This window comes from Solanum dulcamara, chromosome 1 (assembly GCF_947179165.1).
Source record: "Solanum dulcamara chromosome 1, daSolDulc1.2, whole genome shotgun sequence".
Taxonomy (NCBI): domain Eukaryota; kingdom Viridiplantae; phylum Streptophyta; class Magnoliopsida; order Solanales; family Solanaceae; genus Solanum; species Solanum dulcamara.
Genome location: NC_077237.1, coordinates 82566462 through 82588612, shown reverse-complemented (window position 1 = coordinate 82588612; position 22151 = coordinate 82566462). Strand labels below are relative to the sequence as shown.

The 22151-nt window shown below is 33.2% G+C and overlaps 1 non-coding gene and 1 pseudogene across 1 annotated transcript; one reads left to right on the top strand and one right to left on the bottom strand.

Moving 5' to 3' along the window:
- Positions 1 to 2557: 2557 nt before the first annotated feature.
- Positions 2558 to 6703, top strand: LOC129889723 (cysteine-rich receptor-like protein kinase 44; annotated as a pseudogene).
- On the bottom strand, positions 5164 to 5268 carry LOC129903899 (U6 spliceosomal RNA). Its single transcript, XR_008770313.1, has one exon. It is a non-coding gene; the product is annotated as a U6 spliceosomal RNA (small nuclear RNA).
- Positions 6704 to 22151: the final 15448 nt, after the last annotated feature.

Here is a 22151-nt window from a genome sequence, read left to right as displayed (position 1 = left end):
AATATTACTACTCTCCTTCCTTCTATTTTTTCCAGATCGATGACATCGAATTTGGAATACTAACACTATTCCATGATCAGGTTTTTAACGATACATTGGAAGAAAATCCAATAACATTTTCGTCATCGATCGGAAAAATAAAGAAGGAAGGAGGAGGAGGAGGTATAATAAGAGAGAAAAAAAGATAATTGGATCTTTATTTTTATTATTATTTTTTTGGAATTATAGTTTCAAATGCTATTGTTTCTAGTCTAATATAGAAACTAATACTATTAATGATGGTTGGCTATGCGAGTATTTCTCTATAAAAGGAATGGTGAAAAGTTGTTAATTAATTTTCATGGACGTGACTTAATAAATTTCACCATACAATCTTGATAAGAATAATCAACAAACTTTTTATTGTAAGAGGTGATCAAAATGATATAAATATTTCATTGGTTATAGCTCTTTAACAAGTTGTTATATGATATTAATATAAATGAGGGATGATAATTAGTCGTCACAATCGAGTAATTCCATGAAGTACCTATTATGTGATTTTAAATTAAAAATATGTTGAATGTATCAAAATATTCTATAATCTTATAATGTTAAATATGTCATGTCAAAAATTAAAAATTAAAAAATTGTCAAAAGAGAAATTAAAAAAAAAATTGAAATGGAGAAAGAATGAAAAAGCTGAAATTTCAAATCTATATATAAAGATTCATGAATTTAGAATGTGAAGAGTAAACATTTCCCTATATAAATTTATTTTGATAAGCAAAGTGAAAAGGACTTGTATTCATATAATAGTAGTTGAAGTTTGAATTGTATGAACAGCCCACACGAATAGAGGTGATCTATACATAGTTATTTCATATTCACACATGTATGTTGAATATAATTGTGACAAAATCAATCAAATCTTAAATGGATGAAACACCAAATAGTTGAGGTTTGAATTGTATAGACCACGGCAGATATAGGGACGGAATTAGATGTCTAAATATAGATTTCTTCAAATTCAGTAGCTTTTACTCATAAAATGTATTTATATTAAGAAATTTTCTTAAATATGCATAAATAGTAGGTTTTAAATTCAAATATTATCACTTAAAATCAGCATATTAGTGACTTAGAGTGAAAATCGAATGGAGGCCTTAAACTTTAAAAAATAAATTAATATATTTTTCTTATGAAATTTATTCTTCTATCTCTTTGAGATGCAGAATTTTTATTTTTTTTAAAACCGATTCTTTTAAATAATTTCAATATTTTTTTCTAAAAAAATCTATAATCTATTATTGCTAAAAAAAAATTGAGGCCTCTCCAATTTGAGGGCCTAAGACACATGCCTTTTTCCAACTCTATCGAGCCACCCCTGAGTGCCGGTTACTTCTTTTTTGTTTTGCTTTGTGACTTGCATTATATTATGAGATTACATAAAAATAATGTACATATAACTATCATGCAAAATAAGTGAACTTAATAATATAAAAATAAAGCAAATAATGTATTAATGGAAAGTGTAAAGTGCTCAATTAAGTTTGTGTGGATAATTAAGTTAAATCTAAAACTAAAAATATGCATTTTGATTTTTTATTTAAAAGGTAGAGTAAACTTTTATCTCATGCTGTTTCAGATAATATCAAAATATAATTCTAAATCAATCTTTTAGTTAGAAGTTTCGAATTCGAGCGATGAAATAGAAAAAAATCATGTTAGAAAACTCTTTCGTCTTAATATATTTTACGTGATGCGAATTTAAATTAATCAAAATCTCAATACAAATATTCGACATCTAGTGGGATCGGAAACTTTAAAAAAGAGAGATAAAATTTTGAATATCAATCATGACTACATAAAACGAAATAGGAGGAAGATTCTCAAAGGGTGCTCTACCCAATTATTGATGTTGAAACTTTGACCGTAAACTTTGACCTGTTGGTCAACGAAGAATTTAAATTATATACATATTGAGTATAATTTTTTCTTTTACACCATCGTGTCAATTAATTGGTTATAACGAGTTACTTTTCTATTTTTTTGGTTATTCGTATCAAGCTTGTCATATGAAAATTTACCTATTGTTCTTTGTGAACTTAAATTAATGCTGTAAATTGTAAGTGAACATAAATTAATGACTCAAAATATTTATATATGGATAGTGCACAAAACTTAAACTTGATCGAAATAATATAATCCAATTTAACAAGTAACAACCATCAACAAATTAAGTCATTGTTCTAATTAAATGACCTTTCACACAACATCTATAACAACCATCAACATAGAGTGTAAGAGCCGTTTGGATTGGCTTAGAAGTTGGTCAAACATACTTTTAAATCATTTTTAGCTTTTGAGAGTGTTTGACAAAGTTAAAAATAAATTAAAATAAGTTTAAAATGACTTTAAAAAGGTTAAAAACCAAAAGTAAAACCCTCCCTACTTTTTATTTTTTGACTTAAAAACTATTTTTTCCAGCTAATCCAAACGGACTCTAAGTCTTTTTACGAATTAAATTGTCCTTCACTCAACATCTATAAATTTGCCTTGTCTCTCAACTTGATGTAGTGAATTGTTCAATTTTTTCATAATGCCTAGTTTGAATATCACATTATGCTTTATTGTGCTTTTCTTGATCAGCCAAAGTAGTAGTAGCAGCACAGTATTAGCTATTGATGATGAGTACTACTATCATTGCCCAAACACAACAACTACTTACAATATTACAAATTACAATTCTTATGATTCCAACCTCAATTTACTACTTTCAACTCTTTCTAATGCCTCTAGGGAATATCGTTTTTACAATATCTCCTTTGGTGGCAACGGTAATTCTGAAAGAATTTACGGTTTATTTATGTGTCAAGCTGATATTGAAATTGTGAAATGTCAAGATTTTGTGACTATAGCTGTTAAAGAAATAATCAAGCTATGCCCTGGTTTAACAAACCATATATATCTTTTATTATAAATATCACTAATCAAATTACCACTGATGAACATGAACAGAGAAGGTTCAAACAGAGGCTAGGGGGAATGATGGATGACGTAGCGAATCGAGCTGCTAGTGATCGATCGATATACCAGAAATTTGCAACTAAGGAAAGTAATTTCAGTGTTAACATAACAATTTATGCCCTTGCTCAATGCATTCCTTATATGCCTTCTTTTGATTGCCTAAGTTGTCTTCAAAATGCCATCAAAGTTGTACATAAGTGTTGTGATGTATATAGGGGTGCTAGAGTTCAATTTCCAAGCTGTTTTATGAGGCATGAATTGTACCCCTTCTACCATACCAACCAACTTGCTCTCCCACATAATCAAGGTACGATTTTACCCTTAATTTACCCCTCACATTAGCTTACTTGCTTTGTGTCAAATTATCTGTCATGTTTTTTCTGTTATATGCCTCTTAGAAACATTAATTAGGAGCCGATTTTGACCAGTTTACCTTATTTATGTCTTAAGACATATGCTTTTTTTTTTATTAAATATTTACGTTATTGAGGTGTTTGTAATTTTCAATAACAAATACTATTAAGGATAAGAATAATTCATTTTATTTGAGCTTCTAGAACGAAAAATAATTTGAGACAGTTATTTCTAGAATTCATGACAGATAATTTGAGACTGAAAGAGTATATATATTATTGGCATAATACATAAATATGATCATTAACTTGGCTTCAACTGACAACTATGACCTTTAACTTTACTAGTGCACAAATAGACATTTTAACTATTCAAAACTTGAACAAATAAGCACTTTAACTATTCAAAATTGAACAAATAGACACATTCGTCCTACATGGCATCCTACATGGCAATTTTGTGTCCTATGTAGCGTCCTACGTGTATTATGCCACGTAGGACAAGTGTGTCTACTTGTTCAATTTTATACAAGTTTAACTGTCTGCCTGCTTGTGCACACCCAAAATTGGAGAACAAAATGTAAAATGAACTCAAGTTAAAGGGCATATTTATATACTATGCCCTATATTATTTGGTATAAGTCGACATTGTGCTATTATGGATTTGTGTCCCATTGATACTGACATAAAAAGAAGTATTTAAGATACACGTAATATGGTTTCTATTTAATACTCCCTCCGTTTTTTTTTAAAAAAAATGGCCTAGTTAGATTTGTCATGGAGTTTAAGAAATTAAGAAAAATATTTCAATCTTATAGTCCTAAATTAAAGTTGTGTCAAATGTACCAAAATGTTCTTTAATCATACGGTCTTAAATATGTCACGTGAAAAGTTAAAATTAAAGTGTTGCAAAAAAAAAGAGATTATTCTTTTTGAAACAGACTAAAAAGAAAGTAGGTTATTCTTTTTTTAAATTGAGGGAGTATGAAAATAATATTCATATGTATTCCAGCCATAGGTATCTAATCTCTTTTATATTTTCTCAAGATAAATGAATGGATTCAGATGAATCTGTATCTGTTATCCGACCCCCCATAATAAGATGGTTGGAAATATCATACCAAGTTTAAATAGAAAGCATTAATAGAATGAATTTAAATTCTTGAATTATTAATGCAGGGCATCAGTGGCGTAGCCATGTGTAGTAAAGGATCATCAGTTGAATATCCTTTGTCGAAAAATTATATTATGTATATAGAAAATTATACAAAATATATAGGAAGAAAATTATTTTTCATACGTATTTATTAAATCTTAAATATTATTAACGAATTTTTTGGCTTCGCCACTGCAGGGCATCATGGAACCCCCAAAAAAGAACTGCTAATTGTTTGGGTAAAGGTTGCCATTGTACTTCTTTTGTTTCTACTATCCATTGGAGTCTTTTATTTGCTGCAGAAGAGAAAAAGGATTAAAAGAAATAAAATTCCAAAGGAGATGAATGGTAATTAAATGACAATTATGATCACATATATGCCTTTAATTAGTACAATTCAAGTCCTTAATTTTCCTTAATTAACTAACATTGTTTTATATTAATTATATATGTTGCAGTTTATCTTAGTGGGATTTTAACAGCTGAATCCTTGCAATATGACTTTAGTACAATTGAAGCTGCCACTAACTGCTTCTCTATGGAAAACAAAATTGGTGTAGGTGGATTTGGTGATGTCTATAAGGTAAAGTCAATAACATGTTTAGATTAGACCATATAATAATTTCTTAGATTTAAGTTTTTTTTTTTAATTTGGACCATTTCTCAATTTATGTATGTCATCCTTGCATAGGGGTCATGCTAATCTTCTTTGTATCGTTTCAATTTATTTTGGATGTCCCCGAAGGGACAAATTTAAATTATATGTACTAATAATATAAATATTTTTTTACACGATCGATGTAGTTTAATTAAACTTCACAATTGTTTCGTCTAGGGTGAACTTGTTAGTGGCCAAGAGATAGCTGTAAAAAGGCTATCAAGAAGGTCAAGTCAAGGTGTAGAAGAATTTAAGAATGAAGTTGTACTTGTAGCTAAGCTTCAACACAGAAATTTAGTGAGACTTCTTGGTTTTTGCTTGGAAGGAGAAGAAAAAATACTCAGATACGAGTTCGTGTCCACCAAAAGCCTCGACTATTTCTTATTTGGTATGCTTATTTATACGTCTCACTTTTCTTTTTTTAGATTGTTATATATAGTATTTTTTCTAATTTCAGTATCTCACATGAAATGTTTAAGATACGAAGAAACAAGCAACATTGGATTGTCATTGCGTGACAAAATTATTAAAGGAATAGTACGAGGATTAGTTTATCTTCATGAAGATTCTCGTCCTCGAATCATACATCGTGATCTCAAAACAAGCAATATTTTGTTAGACAAAGATATGAATCCAAAAATTTCAGATTTTGGCATGGCTAGAATATTTGGAGTTGATCAAACTGAAGGAAGCACTAACATAATTGTTGGCACATAGTAAGTGTTGAAAAAAAAACTACTTTTTTTTCGAATCGATACTTATAATATATATAAAACTGCTAATTATTGTGATTTATTTTTGTTTGTTAGCGGTTACATGTCCCCAGAATATGCAATGCATGGTCAATTTTCAGTGAAATCTGATGTATTCAGTTTTGGTGTGCTTCTTTTGGAGATAATAAGTGGAAAAAGAAGAAATAAAGAAGATAAATTTGATGACCTTCTTATCCACGTAAGTGCAAATTAATTTAATTTGATCACATTATTAAGTTTATGCATAAAGTCTATATTCAATATTTTTATCCTAATTAATATTACGATGATTATAATTCATGTGGATTTTAATTTATAGGCTTGGAAGTTGTGGAAAGATGGTAGAGCAATGGAACTTGTTGATCCAACTCTTATTAATGACTCAAATTCAATGTCTAAAATCATGATATGTATACACATTGGATTGTTATGTGCTCAAATTGATTTGGATGGAAGACCTGCAACTACTTTGATATCTCATTTTCTCAGTACTGATTGTGCTATTTTGTCGGAGCCAAATCAACCAGCATCTTTTAAGGATTATGTTAGAATAGGAAATATCGATCAACTCACAAGTAATTCCATTCCATCATCTAGTTTTGACGAATTAATTACTCAAGTCTACCCAAGATAGTGTTTTATACGAAAGGTTGTTGTCGTGTATATAAAAGTCTTTTATGACGATTTTTTTTCACTTTGTCTAGTTCTATATTTCTTGTAGTAAAAGTTTACTTTTCGTTGCGTTTTAATTCTTCTGTTGAATATATATTTTCTACAGTTAATAATAAGATTTCTGTGTATCAAGTTGTCATGTCTGATAGTTCTAGCTATCTTTTTGAACAAACAATTAATTGATAATTAACACAAACAAATCAGATTAATTGAAGCTTGTTAGTACAATTAGTTAGTGATAATATGTGTGTATATATAAGATCGTACTTAAGTGATGTTATGTCGAAACAATGTAACTGGAATAACTTATAGCAATGTTATGATGGTATGCTTGTGAGTTGATTCATATTTTCTATTCGACTATAATCTTTAATAGATGTTGGTTGATTTGACTCCAACAAAATAACAGAATCAGTACTGAGAATATGAGCTATCAAAGCAGTTGTAGGCCTTTCATCCAAATCATTTTGAACACATAACAATTCAATATGTATACATCTCATGATTTTATACGTTGAATTTGAGTCATCAATAAGAGTTGGATCAACAAGTTCCATTGCTCTATCATCTTTCCACAACTTCCAAACCTATAAATTAATATGCACATGAATTATAATCATCTTAATATTAATTAGGATAAAAATATTGGATGCTGTAGGAAGATAAAGTTAAAATGACTTTATGCATAAACTTAAATGCAATCAAATTAAACTAATTTGCACTTACATGGAAAACAAGGTCATCAAATTTATCTTCTTGATAAAACGATATCCATTTTATTTGTGAAATAAAAACAAGCACTTACAACTCTCTCTTGGCCACTAACAAGTTCACCCTAGACAAAATAATTGTGAAGTTTAAACTAAATCGATCATGTATTTTACGGTGTCAATATATATAATTTAAATCTAAAAAATCATAATCAGTGTATATAACTTAAATCTAAGAAATCACTATATTGTCTAATCACTTAAAAGAAAGTAAACTTTGCTTTATAGACATCACCAAATCCACCTACACCAATTTTGTTTTCCATATAGAAGCAGTTAGTGGCAGCTTCAATTGTACTAAAGTCATATTGCAAACTAAGATCATCTGTTACATTAACATAGATATAAATTAACAGAAAAAAACCTAATTAATTATAGAAAATGAATTGTACTTAAGGCATAAATAAGATCATAATTGACATTTAATTACCATTCATCTTCTTTAGAGTATTATTATTTCTTTTCAGCCTTCTTCTCACTGTAGCAAACGAAAGACTCCAATGGATAGTAGAAACAAAAGAATTACGATGGGAACCACTACACAAATAATTAGTACTTCTTTTTTACGGATTTCACCATGCCCTGCATCAACAATTCAAATTCATCTAATGCTTTATATATGAAGTTCACTAGTCTGATCAATTCAGATTTTTGCTAGATAGGCCCGTTAAAGAAGCAAAGTGCTCCTTACCCATTGGTTTAAGAGCAAATTGTAGCGATCTAGCCCGTCGTTAATAAAATTATTTGCAGTAAAGATAAATTCATTATAGGATGAGATATATGATCGTTTGAAGTTGACCCTAACATAAATTCAAGTCTAAAACTAAATCGAAAAAACAATGTATGTGCCGATGCCGCCGTAGCGGGATTAGGCCGCTAGAGCGGAATCCGAGAAGCCAAAAGTTAAAAATGGCATATTTTTATTATCTCCTTCTTTCTAAGTGCCAAAATAGCTGAGGGTTACCCTAGAAATCCCTCTAAAGCTTCTCTAGGCTTGGAGAGAAGGGAAGAAGGAAATTCTAGCGTAAAGAAGGCTACAACCCATGAATTTCAGGCTCGTCTTCATAATTTTTCCTTCTGGAAGTCAGGGATCATGCTATAATTCTTCTACAATTGCTTGGCATCCAGGTAGGCTAGGTTTTCTCAGTTGAATAGCTATAAATTCGTTCCATTGTTTAATATAATGTAGATTGATGGAAAATTTCATGCCTAGGCCTTCGGACACGGAGTCTTGATGGTTAAATGATTGTCAATTATTGTTTAGAGGGGGAATGTATGTTGTGGATCATGATTATTATGTGACTAGTGATAAAGGTTCAATCTTTGAATGTTAACCTTGGTGAAATTGTATGGAAGTCCAATAACTCTTGTGAGCTTAAGTGTAGACAATAACTGGGTTATAACGGAATCCTGAGACTTGGGATTATGAGCTATTGATACATATAGGGATAGGCTTATGAAATAATTGTGTGTGTTTAAATTGATTGTTCCCTTTGAATTACTTAAGTAATGCGTATCATAAAATAACGGGTGAATGTGAATGATTTAGTGTTGATAAACCTCGTGCCATGAACTTATTTGATCAATTGTGGTTTTAGGTTATTGTTTAGTCTATATCATAAAGAGACTCTTAATAGTGATTGAGTAATGTTGTGATGTTTACCATGCATTTAATTATTGTGGTTAGGTGATTGATATGTTGTTCTAATTGGTCTACAATTCCAAGACCATGGAATCCATAATCTTGAACTTTCTCTACCAAAAGTAATACCTTAAATAAAGAAGGCTTGATTAAACATTATTAATGAAGGAAAAGATAGAATGAAACCAACGAATTGACTATTTGTGAATAATTGCATGCAACAGACTTGTTACTTGATTGTGCAAGTATGTGAACTATTCGTTGTGGAATGTGATTGTATTTGTGATTGTGATATTGGATCGGGTGTCACGTTCTGACATATATATTGAATCGAGTATCACGTTCCAATACATATATTGAATCGTGTGTCACATTTAGACACATATATTGGATTGGGTGTCACGTTCAGATACATATATTAAATTGAGTGTCACGTTTTGACATATATATTAGATAGAGTATCACATTTCGATACATATATTGGATCAGGTGTCACATTCTGAAATATACTAACTATTGAATCGGGTATAACGCCGACACACTAACAATTTGGGTCTAGAGTCCATGAGAGAACCACTGTGTGGCCATCATCTATGAATTGATCTTGACTATATGTGTGATTATAAAAAAACTGACCCGAATATAATTGAGCATGCACATCTTGTGTAATAATTGATATGAAAGGATCGAAGGTCCAAGTGTTACCATGTTGACTGTTGTATTTGAGATTTACACAGTGAAACTGTATATTATTCTTGAAATGATAAATTGGTAATGTGCTTTTGTATATGCCTGTTCAGATTATATTATGGTTGCTAGATGCGTTTGTATCGTAGGTATGAGGTTGTGGGTAAACAAGTGGAGAGTAGTTGATATGTGGTTTAGTAAGATTAGTGACTTAGATTCAAATATTGATGGTGTTTATTGGTACATGTGAAAAAAAAGGGTTGAGAGATAATTTGAAGATTCTGTCTCCGGGTAGGCCACCCTGGCGGGAGGAGTCCCACTATGGTGAGGCTAGGTCCCGCCATGATGGGTCATACGGCTAAGAGATGAGTCTTAGTCCACCTAAATATTTTCCTTTTTCAAATAAGATGCTAATTATTCTAGGGTCAGGTGTTGGCATGAAGGCTTAAGGTAGTAGACTAGTTAGACAAAATTAGTAATGACCTGTAATTCAGAAACTTCTCTATGTGATAGAAGAACTAGGCCTTGACTTGTATTAGAGTTGGCATCGGACCAACTAGAAGGGATAAATATTAGGCTTGAAGAACATTGGGAGGTTATTGGGAATGGTACGAGTTTGTGCATAAAGGTTTGGCGGCGTATTTCTTTAAGAGTAAGTTTTTTTCTTGTTGATCTCTTTATATTATGCAGTGGGTATTGGAATAAATGATGATGCCTATCAGTACATGTTGTTTATATTGATACTATTCTTGCTATGCTACCTGGCATAGTCTGATTGCAGGGTCAGTGATGTTTCTTATGTGAATACGAAGATATTTCTCCAACAGCTTCTACTCTTCCTTATGGTGGGAGTTGTGTCATTACTCTATTTTTACTCTATATATTTAAAAATTATTGTACTTGTTTAGACTAGTATCCTTGGGGTGTTAAATTATTCCTTATAATAAATCTTGAAGTTTTAATTTAATATATAATGACTTCATAAGTCATTTAGATCATTAATTATATTTTCTTAAACTTCCACGTGATTTTTCTATTTAGAGGATTGAGGGTTCTCCTACTTAGGTGTTAGATTAGGTGCCCTCATGGCTTGGTGAGTTGGGTTATGACAAGCAATTGATGTGAAGTTTAGTAAAATTAGTGACTTAGAATCAGATATTGATAGTGTCATGTTGGTATATGAGAAAAAAAGGGGATTGGGAGAGAAATTAGAGATTTTGTCTTCGGTAGGCCACCTTGGCTAGAGGAATCCCACTGTAGTGAGGCCACTAAAGCGGGTTAGGTCCCTCCATGACAGGCCAGTAAAGTTAAAATAGGAGCCTTAGTCCACCTAAATATTTTCCTCTTTCAAGTGAGACACTAATTATTCTAGGGTCATGTGTAGGCATGAAGGCTTAAGGTAGTAGACTGGTTAGATAGAGTTAGTGATGACCCATAGTTTGGAAACTCCTTTATGTGATAGAAGGTCTAGGCCTTGACCTGTATTAGACTTAGCAGTGGACCAACTAGAAGGGATAAATATTAGTCTTGAAGAACATTGGGAGGTTATTGAGAATGGTATGAGTTTGTTCATAAATATAAATATTTCCTTAAGAGCAAGTTTTCGTCTTGTTGATTTCTTTATATTATGTGATAGGTATCAGGTTGACTAATGATGCCTAACAGTACATGTTGTTTGTACTGATACTACTCTTGCTATGCCACTTGACATAGTCTAGTTTAGGGTCAGTGATGTTTCTTAGGTGAAGACGAAGATGACTCTCCAATAGCTTCTACTCGTCCATCCTTCTGATGGAAGTTATGTCATTACTTGATTTATACTTTATATCATTAGAAGCTCTTGTACCTATTTATACTAGTATCATTGGAGGTGTTAAATTGTTCATTGTAATAAATCTTGGAGTTTTTAATTTAATATATAGTGACTTCATAAGTCTTTTAGATCATTAATTGTATTTTTTAAAACTTACAAATGAATTTTCAATTTAGGGGATTGAGGGTTCTCCTATTTAGGTGCTAGAGTAGGTGCACGCACGGTCCAGTGGGTTAGGTCGCGAAAATTTGATATCAAAGGCCAGGTTACTGATCTCCAATATAAGAGCAAGTGTGGAATAGATTCCTGTGGATTGGTGTTTTGACGTCCACATCTAATTTTCGGTAAACTATAAAACATTCTAGGAAATTGTTCCATTTCTTCTCTCATTTCATGTGGTTTGTCATTTGTGGTATGGATTGAGTCTAATTAGTATTTTGGGATTCCAATTGGTTTCTCAATAAAGTAAATTTGATGTCATTGTTGTAATTGAAGGGATACAAGCAAGAGAAATTGGAACCAAAAAAATTCCAATTGATATCTAAAATTAGAGGCTGAGTAAATGCATGAACAATCAACTAATGGTCATCCATGAAGCGAATTCAGTTAAAAAATTTGACTTGCGTGTATGATGAAGCTTCAATTTGTGATAATATGCATCATAATGCATATATAATTGTCAAAGTGTGAAGTGTAATTGCCTAAATGACATGATATAATTATGTGCATATTGTTTCTTGAATAACTGTCAATGTATAATGTGTAGTTGTCTGTTTGCCTGAAATTATGTGAGATATAATTTCTTAAGTTCTGTAAACTTGTTGTCAGAAAAAGGGTCATAACATGATTATGTGCAATGGTCTAGTGATAAAATATAATGTGAATAATGAACGAATATCAGACATGTTATATGATATACATGAGAGAATATAACTCTTAATTGTATATGGACTTATCGTTGATAAAGATGACAAGGAAAAACTGAACTATGACTATGGGAGAACTTCAATTTTGAAACAGTCAGGCTTGATTGGAAACCATATGAGAAAGAGGGTTATTGTTGCATAATAGTGAAATTGTTGTTATGAAAGCCTTTCTTAACATATTTCAGAACTCATTTTCAATAATGTGATCTTGAGTTCTTGACTATGCATTGCTTGATTTGGTCTTGAAACTATGTTAAAGGCCTTAATACGATTTCATGTGTTTACTAAGTTAAGAGTTGAGTCTGAAAGTTCCGTCTATGTTATACTCTTGATTATGATTGTTTTAACTATTGGATTGAGTTTATGGGGACTCAATACTTTAGTTGTTGCTAAATTGTGTTTCTATATGTTATAATTATTTTAACTATTGGATTGAGTTTATGGGGACTCAACACTTTAGTTGTTGCTAAATTGTGTTTCTATCTGTCATAATTATTTTAACTATTAAATTGAGTTTATGGGAACTCAATGCTATAGTTGTTTCTAAAATTTTTCTCCTATTTATCATGATGTTATTGGTTTAATGTGGGCGATGAACAGATCCTTGTGGTGTGTATGCTTGTTTATGCTAAGATAATGTGGAGAAGTTCTTGTATGTATACTGACGATAATGGGGAGAAGTTCTTGTATGTATACTGATGAGTTCGATCATGGGGTGAACTCCGCCTAATCTATTTAAGAGATGTGATCCCTTAGTTTAATATTAACCCCCGAAGTGAGTGAGATTTTCCAAAGAGCGGAGAGGAAATGGGAATACCTTTAGAAAATGTTCCTTGGAAACTGACCCCGTAAGGACAGCCATAGCAGGATGATCCCACCCAGTGGGACCATCACAGCAAGAGTTGCTTCACCATGGCGGGATAGATCGAGATAGAATATCAGCTTTGTCTCTCCTATTTTTCTTTGTTCCACCGCTTGACTTTGAGACGGCTAATGGTTATTTCCCACTTCCATACCAGTACACAATAATAGAGAATTGATGTTTGTGAAGTTAGACAGATGATCGGGGGTCTAGTGTATGGTTAAGTGTGTGACTCTTCATGGTTGTCTAGTATTTTTATAACCTATTTTATAATGGGCATATATGTTATTAATTAAGTGAAGGTCATGTGCTCATTATAGCATTGGTTAGGGTGTAAGTGCCTGGTAAAGTTCTCCCTAGTATGAGAGTTGACAAGAATTCAGTTTAGGATAGATTCTAGTAAAATTTATGTAGTTTGTGGTTTAGCACTACTTGATGTCTTGAGGTGTAGAGTTTGAGAAAACTAAGGCGGTATCATGATATGTGAGGGAAACAATATCCCATAGAAAATTTCATAATTGAATTCGGGATATGTGAACTCTGAATATAGAGTTTGACATAAATAGGCTTGTTTGGGGATGCGATTTTTCTTAAGTTGTAATGGTGTCTCTTCATTGGTTTAGAAAAACTCTTAGATTAGCTCATGCCTTCTCCTCCCACTATCGTTCGGAGACAAACAATGGGTAAATTGGTATTTATTATAATGGCGTATTCCATCATTACTAAAAATATTTATAATAAAGGTATACGAATATCGTTCATCATAAGGTTAGAATAATGTTTTTGGTATGTGAGTGCATTAGTTCTGAATTAAGGTCATACATAGTCCTCATCGATGAGACTCGTAGCGGAGTTAACGCTAAGCTGGAAGATTGGAGGCGCACCTTGGAGTCTAAGGGGTTTAAGTTGAGTAGGTCCAAGACAGAGTACCTAGAGTGCAAGTTCAGCGAGACACCTCAAGAGGTTGGTGCGGAAGTTAGGCTCGGGGAACAAGCCATCCAAAAGAGAAGTAGTTTTAAGTACCTTGGTTCTATCATGCAAGACAGCGGAGAAATCGACGAGGATGTCACACACCGTATTGGGGCAGGATGGATTAAATGGAGGCTCACCTCCGGTGTGTTATGTGATAAGAAGGTGCCACCACAACTTAAGGGCAAGTTCTACAAAGTGGTCGTTAGACCAGCTATGTTATATGGGGCGGAGTGTTGGCCAGTTAAGGTCTCCCACGTGCAAAAGATGAAGGTGGCCGAGATGAGAATGTTGAGATGGATGTGTGGGTATACCAGGAGTGACAAGATTAGAAATGAGGCTATTCGAGAAAAGGTAGGAGTGGCCTCGGTGGAAGACAAGATGCGAGAAACGCGACTGAGATGGTTTGGACATGTGAAGAGGAGAGTCCCAGATGCACCAGTGCGGAGATGTGAGAGGCTGGCCATGGATGGTTTCAGGAGAGGTAGGGGTAGGCCGAAGAAATATTGGGGAGAGGTGATCAGACAGGACATGACATATTTACGACTTACCGAGGACATGACCCTAGATAGGAGGGTGTGGAGGACACACATTAGGGTAGAAGGCTAATACATAATAGTTTTATTCTCCCTTATTCGTAGACGTATTAACGCACTGTGATTTCTTGTACTCTGATGTATGTTATTTATGGTATTTATGTTATTATCCAATAATAATATCTACTGTTTTTGTGCTTTGATTATACGATTGTTTGGACCGTATTTGTCATCTACTTATTTACTCTAATATTATTGTCTGACCTTTTTCTATGCTTTTATTGAGCCGAGGGTCTTTCGGAAACAGCCGTCCTACATTGGTAGGAGTCAGGTCTGCGTACACTCTACCCTCCCCAGACCCCACGATGTGGGATTTCACTGGGTTGTTGTTGTTGTTGTTGTATGTTCTTATCTCAAAGTTAAGTTGAAAGTGTATTTTTGATTTAGTTTCAGACTTGAGTTTAAACTAGGTTCAAGTTCAAACAACTATAGCTCTTAGCTTATAATGAATTGAATAGCTCATGACCTATTGAATTAAAGGCATATGAGTCTTCTTTCCAACGCCACTAAGTTTACCTCATTTGGAGTTTGGAGTAAAACATTATGCCTATTTTACTGGACACTACCCGTGTTGAGGTTAGGTTGCCGTGGTGGGATCCGATGGGCCAGAATAAAAAAGTGACATATTTTTATTACCTCCTCCCCCCTCCCTCGATCCAAGAGACATAAAAATATGTGAAATAAAACTATATATTAAATGGCAGAATGAAACATAGACGCAGGTAAATTAAAGAAACGTGATGGCCAGTAAAATTATACATATAGCATGAAAGAATCAGGAGGATCAAAACTCATTAGACTACTTTAACATTAGATCTTTCATCATACGCAACTTTGTTATAGGATTTCACTAATATATCCAACATAAATTTATGTAGTTGGAAAATATCTTCCAACGTTCAATATGCCGACTACTCATTATTCTAGTAGTGAAACCACCATGTAAGCACATGATGTCTAATTTTGATCCGATTAGCTAAGCTAATTCATATGTTTCTGTGTGTGAGATATACATACATGTCATATGAATTCATAACTAGTATGTATAGGAGGCATAACAAAGGTAAGCCTGAATTAATAGTACGATCCTTAACATATGTCTGCAATAAAATTTCAAGTATTTATCATTTAAATGTATACTTTCTCAGTTAACCATTTAACTCTCTTAATTTTTCATGTTCATAAATTTTTATAAGCTCTCATGCTTAAAAGTTTGTTGTTCAAGTATCATAACTTGCAATCATGAAATACCATATCAATGGTTCATAATCAAGAGAAACATGTCATAGTGTTATAAGATTCACATTCTTGAGAAGGATCATGGTTCATAATCATAATGTGCAATGATTTATTCTGTCGTTAGTGAAAATATATGCGGTAAAGGTATACGAATCTCATTCATCATAAGATTAAGATCAATTCCTTGGTATGTGAGTGCATTAGTTGTCTATGATATTTTTCCTATAGTCCTTATTTTCCTTTTGTTTCCACTTATTATTAATTGGCATTACTTATGAAAGGCTAAATCAATGCTAAGATGTTTGTTTGAGGTATCTTCGGATTTCTCATTTGTCGTGTCGCATCTAGGCCCTAGGCATGGGTCATGAAATACTTGGTATCAGAGTCTAAGGATTTGAATGATCCTCGGAGTCCAATATACCGCGTCGAATAGGATCTTGTTCATGGTTGTGAGGTGCACCACAATTATGAATAAGAGACTATTAGGTGTTTAGGAAACTTTTCCTTCTTTCATGATTCATATCGTGCCCTAGAGTTGTTCTAAGACTTCATTTATCTAATGAATCATTTCGTATTCTTTAGATAATGTCTCGAGGAAGAGTACCTTTATCTAGAGCAATGGATGCTAACGAGGTCCAAGTTTCTTTGGTTCCCGAGGCTCCACTTGAGGAGGGAGTTACACATATGAAGTTTCAAAATATCATCACTTTATTGGCCCAAGTCGTGGCCAACCAAGCTAATCAAGGTGTTGATCCTCCTTCGCCTCAAGTGCCTACTCCGACTACTAAAATTTGGAACTTTAAGAGAATGAATCCGTCCGAAGTTGATGGTTCCAAAGTAGATGAGGATCTAATGGAGTTTATTGAGGAAGATTATCAGATTGTAATTATGAGGGTACCTCTAAATAAAAACGCCTGGCTAGTGGTCTATAAACTCAAGGGTGTAGCAAGATATTGGTATGAATAATGGGTGGTTGAGAGGGGTGAAGGTATGGAACTCATAAAGTGGAAAGAGTTCAAGAGTGCCTTCTTAGATTGTTTTTTTCCTTTGGAACTAAGGGAGGCAAAGATTCAAGAGTTCATAAATCTTCACCAAGGGAGCATGAGTGTAAGGGAGTATACCCTCAAATACACCAAATTGTGTAAGTTTGCTCCTTTCATGATTTTCAATCAAAGAAAAAAAATGAACAAATTCATCTCTGGTGTTTTTAATTTGGTGTCAAAAAATGCAAGATAGTCATGTTGGTAAAGGATATGGACATCTCCCCGACTCATGACATATATAGAATAAATAGAAGATGAAAAGCTAAGGGAGAAATCCAGGGAATTCAAAAGGGAGAAAACCGATAGTAGTTCATCTTTTGCTAATTTCCTGGTGTCTAGGCCTAATAAGGAAGAACCTCTCTTTCCCTGTTGTGAGAGGTGTGGTAGGAATCACCAAGGAGAATGCATAGCCGATAAGGAGGGTTGCTACAATTGTGGTGATATGGGGAAAGTGTGGTGTTATTACATTCATGTTGAATTGTTAGTCCTTTTTCTATGTCCTTTTTATACTAGTAAGATCTTATTCAATGATGAATGTTCCCAAGGAGGAGATATTGTAAGGTCTCGTGTGTTTTGAAGGTTGGAATATGCTATAATAAGATAAAATAGAGGGAACATGGCTTCAGAGGATTTTTTGAACTTGTATTTTGCAAAAGGAAATTTTTAAGAAATGCCCAAAATAGAAGAGTGTGCAACCAAGGCGCTTCGCTCTTCTGTTCTTTCGTAGTTTAAAATTTTTTGAACTTGAATTAAGCTCAAATCTGGGGAAAAATTGAATTTCGTAAAAAAAAAGACCTGTGGGGGATCCACTCCGTGCCGTGGACTTATTCCCAGACAGTTCAAACTTTTGTGAAAATTTTCAGTTTTTAAGTAAGGGTATCTTGGACAATTCTCTAAAGATATGTATTCGAACTTGGACGCATTCTGGGGTTATTTTTCACCCTTTTGGCTACCTACAATCCTATATTTCATTCACTTTCTTTCCCAAATCATCTCCTATAAGATTCCTCTCAAACTAAAGGATTTCAAGCTCCCCATTGAAAACCAAACATTAAGATTACTTCAAGTTTCTCAAGACTTCTTCAATATCTCTTCAAGCTTTATTCTAAGGTATGTGGGTCTTTATCCAAGGGTTCTTTCATCCATGGAGTCAAAAATCCTTTCAACTAAATCTCTTGATTTCAAGTAAGATTTTCTTATGGGTCATTCTAATTTCTACTTAATAGCATGAATTATATTAAACTAAGTATTATTAGTCTATTTTGATGCAAAATGATTTCATATGCATGGATTGATGGTTTGCAAGAATTTTCTCTACTTACCTCCTTAAAAGTTTTTGAAATTTATGGTGTGTTGTTTAAAGCATGATTTTCATTGATGAATTTCATAGTGTTTATGCATTTTATTTACATACATGTTTGAAAGTTAAATTAAATTGAACCCACCTAGTTTTACTTTATTTTCACTAAAGCATGACTTGAAGGTCATGGACTCCAATTAAATGCTTAAGAAAGCTAATGAATATGATTATAAGAGTCTTTTCAATGAAAGATGAATGTTGGTGAGAGGATTTCTCACCCCAAGATATGGATTCTTTGTGATCTAAGGACAATTCTTGCATACTTGATTCACTAAAGGTTTTAAGGAGCTATTCTATAATTATGTTTTCATAAATAGTGGATGGATAGTAAATATGGCCCCTCCCACATGATGTTGACTTTATGTCTTATGATTTGTCTATTCCATTGAAAGCTTACCTAGCATCGAGTGGACCTTGGGATAGGCACTCTCTCCTATAGTTGAGGCAAGAGACCCGTATTAAGATCCATTGTTCCATAACTACGTGCCACCATAGGATAAAGAATTACCCATAAAAGAGGCTTGATTCCTTTGAAGGACACCATAGTTTATGCTTGATCATTCATGTAGCTTAGTGGATCCACTTAGGCATGATGGAGTCTACCTTGGTAAATAGTCTCCCTTTCTTTTGGTGTAAGAGTAACATCGGGATTCCATGTTATAGCTCACATGATTTATGTCGGTTAATGGTATCTCTCTCACATGTTCATGATCTCCCAAGGTTGAAATTTTTCCTCACAAAGGTTTATTGTATATCTTCTACTATGACTCATGACTCTTACTATGATTACGATTCTCATTATATCTCATGACATTCTATAAGGCAAATGACTCATTATATTGACTTATGATTATCACTATAGTGTTTATGTTTTCATGTGACTCTATTATGGTTTTCAAATTGCATTGAGGTTGTTCATGAATTACTATCATGCTTTAATGATTTACTTAGTATGTTTTCTAACTTGGTCAATTGCACATTATGACGTCATGCATTGCATTGCTCACATACTTAGTTCATTTAAAGTACTAATGCATACTTTTTTGCCTACATGATATCACCATGTAGGAACTGGTGCTCCTCTTTTTTATCTTCCACGTGTCTAGTTGAGTTGCTTGAAGACTACTTTTGGTGAGTTCCCATATTTCGGGAATAATACCTTTCTTTCTATCTAGCTTATGCTATGTTGAGACCTTTAGACATATATTATGGTACTTCATTGTCACTTTATTTGAGGGTGAGCTAGGGACATGTCTTAGCCCCTAACAAGTATAAGATTAAAGGTATTATTGGAAGTATATATGATTATCCTTGACTAGTATGATGCTTGTCTATGATGTTTCCCCATAGTCCCTATTTTTCCTTGTTTCCGCTTGTTATTGGTTGTCATTACTTATGAAAGTCTAAATAAATGCTAAGAGACTTCTTTGAGGTATCTTCGAGTTTCTCATTCATCATGTCACGTCTAGGCCTTAGGCCTGGGTTGCGGCACTTAGGCCTTTGTACACAGAGTTTAGATGGTTAAATGATTGCTAATTGTTGTTTAGAGTGGAAATGTATGATGTAGGTCAAAATACTATGTGATTGGTGATAAAAGTTCAATCTTTAAATGTTAACCTTGGTGAAAACTGTTTAAAAGGCGAATGACCCTTGAAGGATTAAATGTAGACAATTGTTTGATTTTTAGGAAATCTTGAGACTTGTGGGTTATGGGTTATTAATGTATGTAGAGGTATGTATTTATACAAATAATTGTGTGTGTTCAATTTTTCTATTTCTTGTGAAATATTTTAACAATGCATATCATGAAATAAAAGGCGAATGTAAATGACTTAGTGTTGATAAATCTCATGTAATGAACCTATTTGATTATCTGTGGTTGTAGGTTATGGATTAGTCTATATCATAGAGAGACTCTTAATAGTGATTGAGCAACGTTATAAAGTTTTCTATATATTTAATTATTGTGGTTAAGTGATTAATATGTTGTTGTGATTGGTCTACAATTCCAAGACTGTGAAATTCATAATCTTGAACTTGCTCTATCAAGAGTGATGCCTTGAATATAGACAGCTTGATGAAATATTGTTAATGAAGGGAAAGATAGAATGAATTAATGAAATCACTATTTGTAAACAATTGCATATAATGAACCTATTACTTGATTGTGCAAGTATATGAACTATTTGTTGTGGACTGTGATTGTGTTTGTGATTGTAATATTGGATCGAATGTCATATTTTGATATATATATTGGATCGAGTGTTACGTTCCAATATATATAGTGGATCGAGCGTTACGTTTCGATATATATATTGGATCGGGTGTCATGTTCTTACACATATAATGGATCAGGTGTCACATTTTGATATATATATTGAATCGGATGTCACATTTTGACATATATATTAGATCAGATATCATATTCCGACACATACTAACTATTGAATCTGGTGTTATGGATTCCATTAGAGAACCATTATGTGGCCATCATTGATGAATTGATCTTGACTATATGTGTGATGATAGAAAAACTGACCCGATTATAATTGAGCATGCCCATTCTGTGTAATAATTGATATGAAAGAACCGAAGGTCCAAGTGTTACCAAATTGACTGTTGTATTTGATATTTACACTGTGAAACTATATATTGCTCTTGAAATGGTAAATTGGTAACGTGTTTTTGTATATGCCTGTTCAATTATATATGGTTGCTAGATGCATCAGTATTATAGGTATGAGGTCGTTGGTAAACAAGTGGAGAGCAATTGATGGGTGGTTTAGTTAGATTAGTAACTTAGAGTTAGATATTGATGGTATCATGTTCGTACATGTGAAAAAAAAGCATTTGGAGAGAATTTGGAGATTTTGTCTCCGGGCGGGCCGCCCTTGCGGGAGGAATCCTATTGTGGCGAGGCGCCAGAACAGGTTAGGTCCCGCCATGGTAGGCCAGTACGGTGAAGAGAGATGCCTTAGTCCACCTAAATGTTTTTCTCTTTCAAGTGAGATGCTAATTATTCTAGGGTCATGTGTTGGCGTGAAGGCTTAAGGTAGTAGACTGGTTAGACAGAGTTAGTGGTGGTCCGTAGTTTGAAAACTTCTCTACGTGGAAGGACTAGGCCTTGGCCTTTACTAGAATTGGCAGCGTACCAACTAGAAGGGATAAGTAGGCTTGAAGAACATTGGAAGGTTATTGGGAATGGTACGAGTTTGTGCATAAAGGTTTGGTGATATATTTTCTTAAGAGAAAGTTTTCTTCTTGTTAATTTCTTTATATTATGCGGTGGGTATCGGGTTGACCAATGATGTCTACCAGCACATGTTGTTTGTACTGATACTACTCTTGCTATGAAACTTGGCATAGTCTAATTACAGAGTCAGTGTTGTTTCTTAGGTGAAGACGAAGATGATTCTCCAACAGTTTCTACTCTTCCTTCCTTATTGTGAGAGCTGTGTTATTACTCTATTTATATTATTTATTTTTAGAAAATCTTGTACCTATTTAGACTAATATCTTTGGGGGTGTTAAATTATTCCTTGTAATAAACCTTGGAGTTTTTAATTTAATGTATAGTCACTTCATAAGTCTTTTAGACCATTAATTGTATTCTCTTAAACTTTCGCATGATTTTTCTGTTTAGG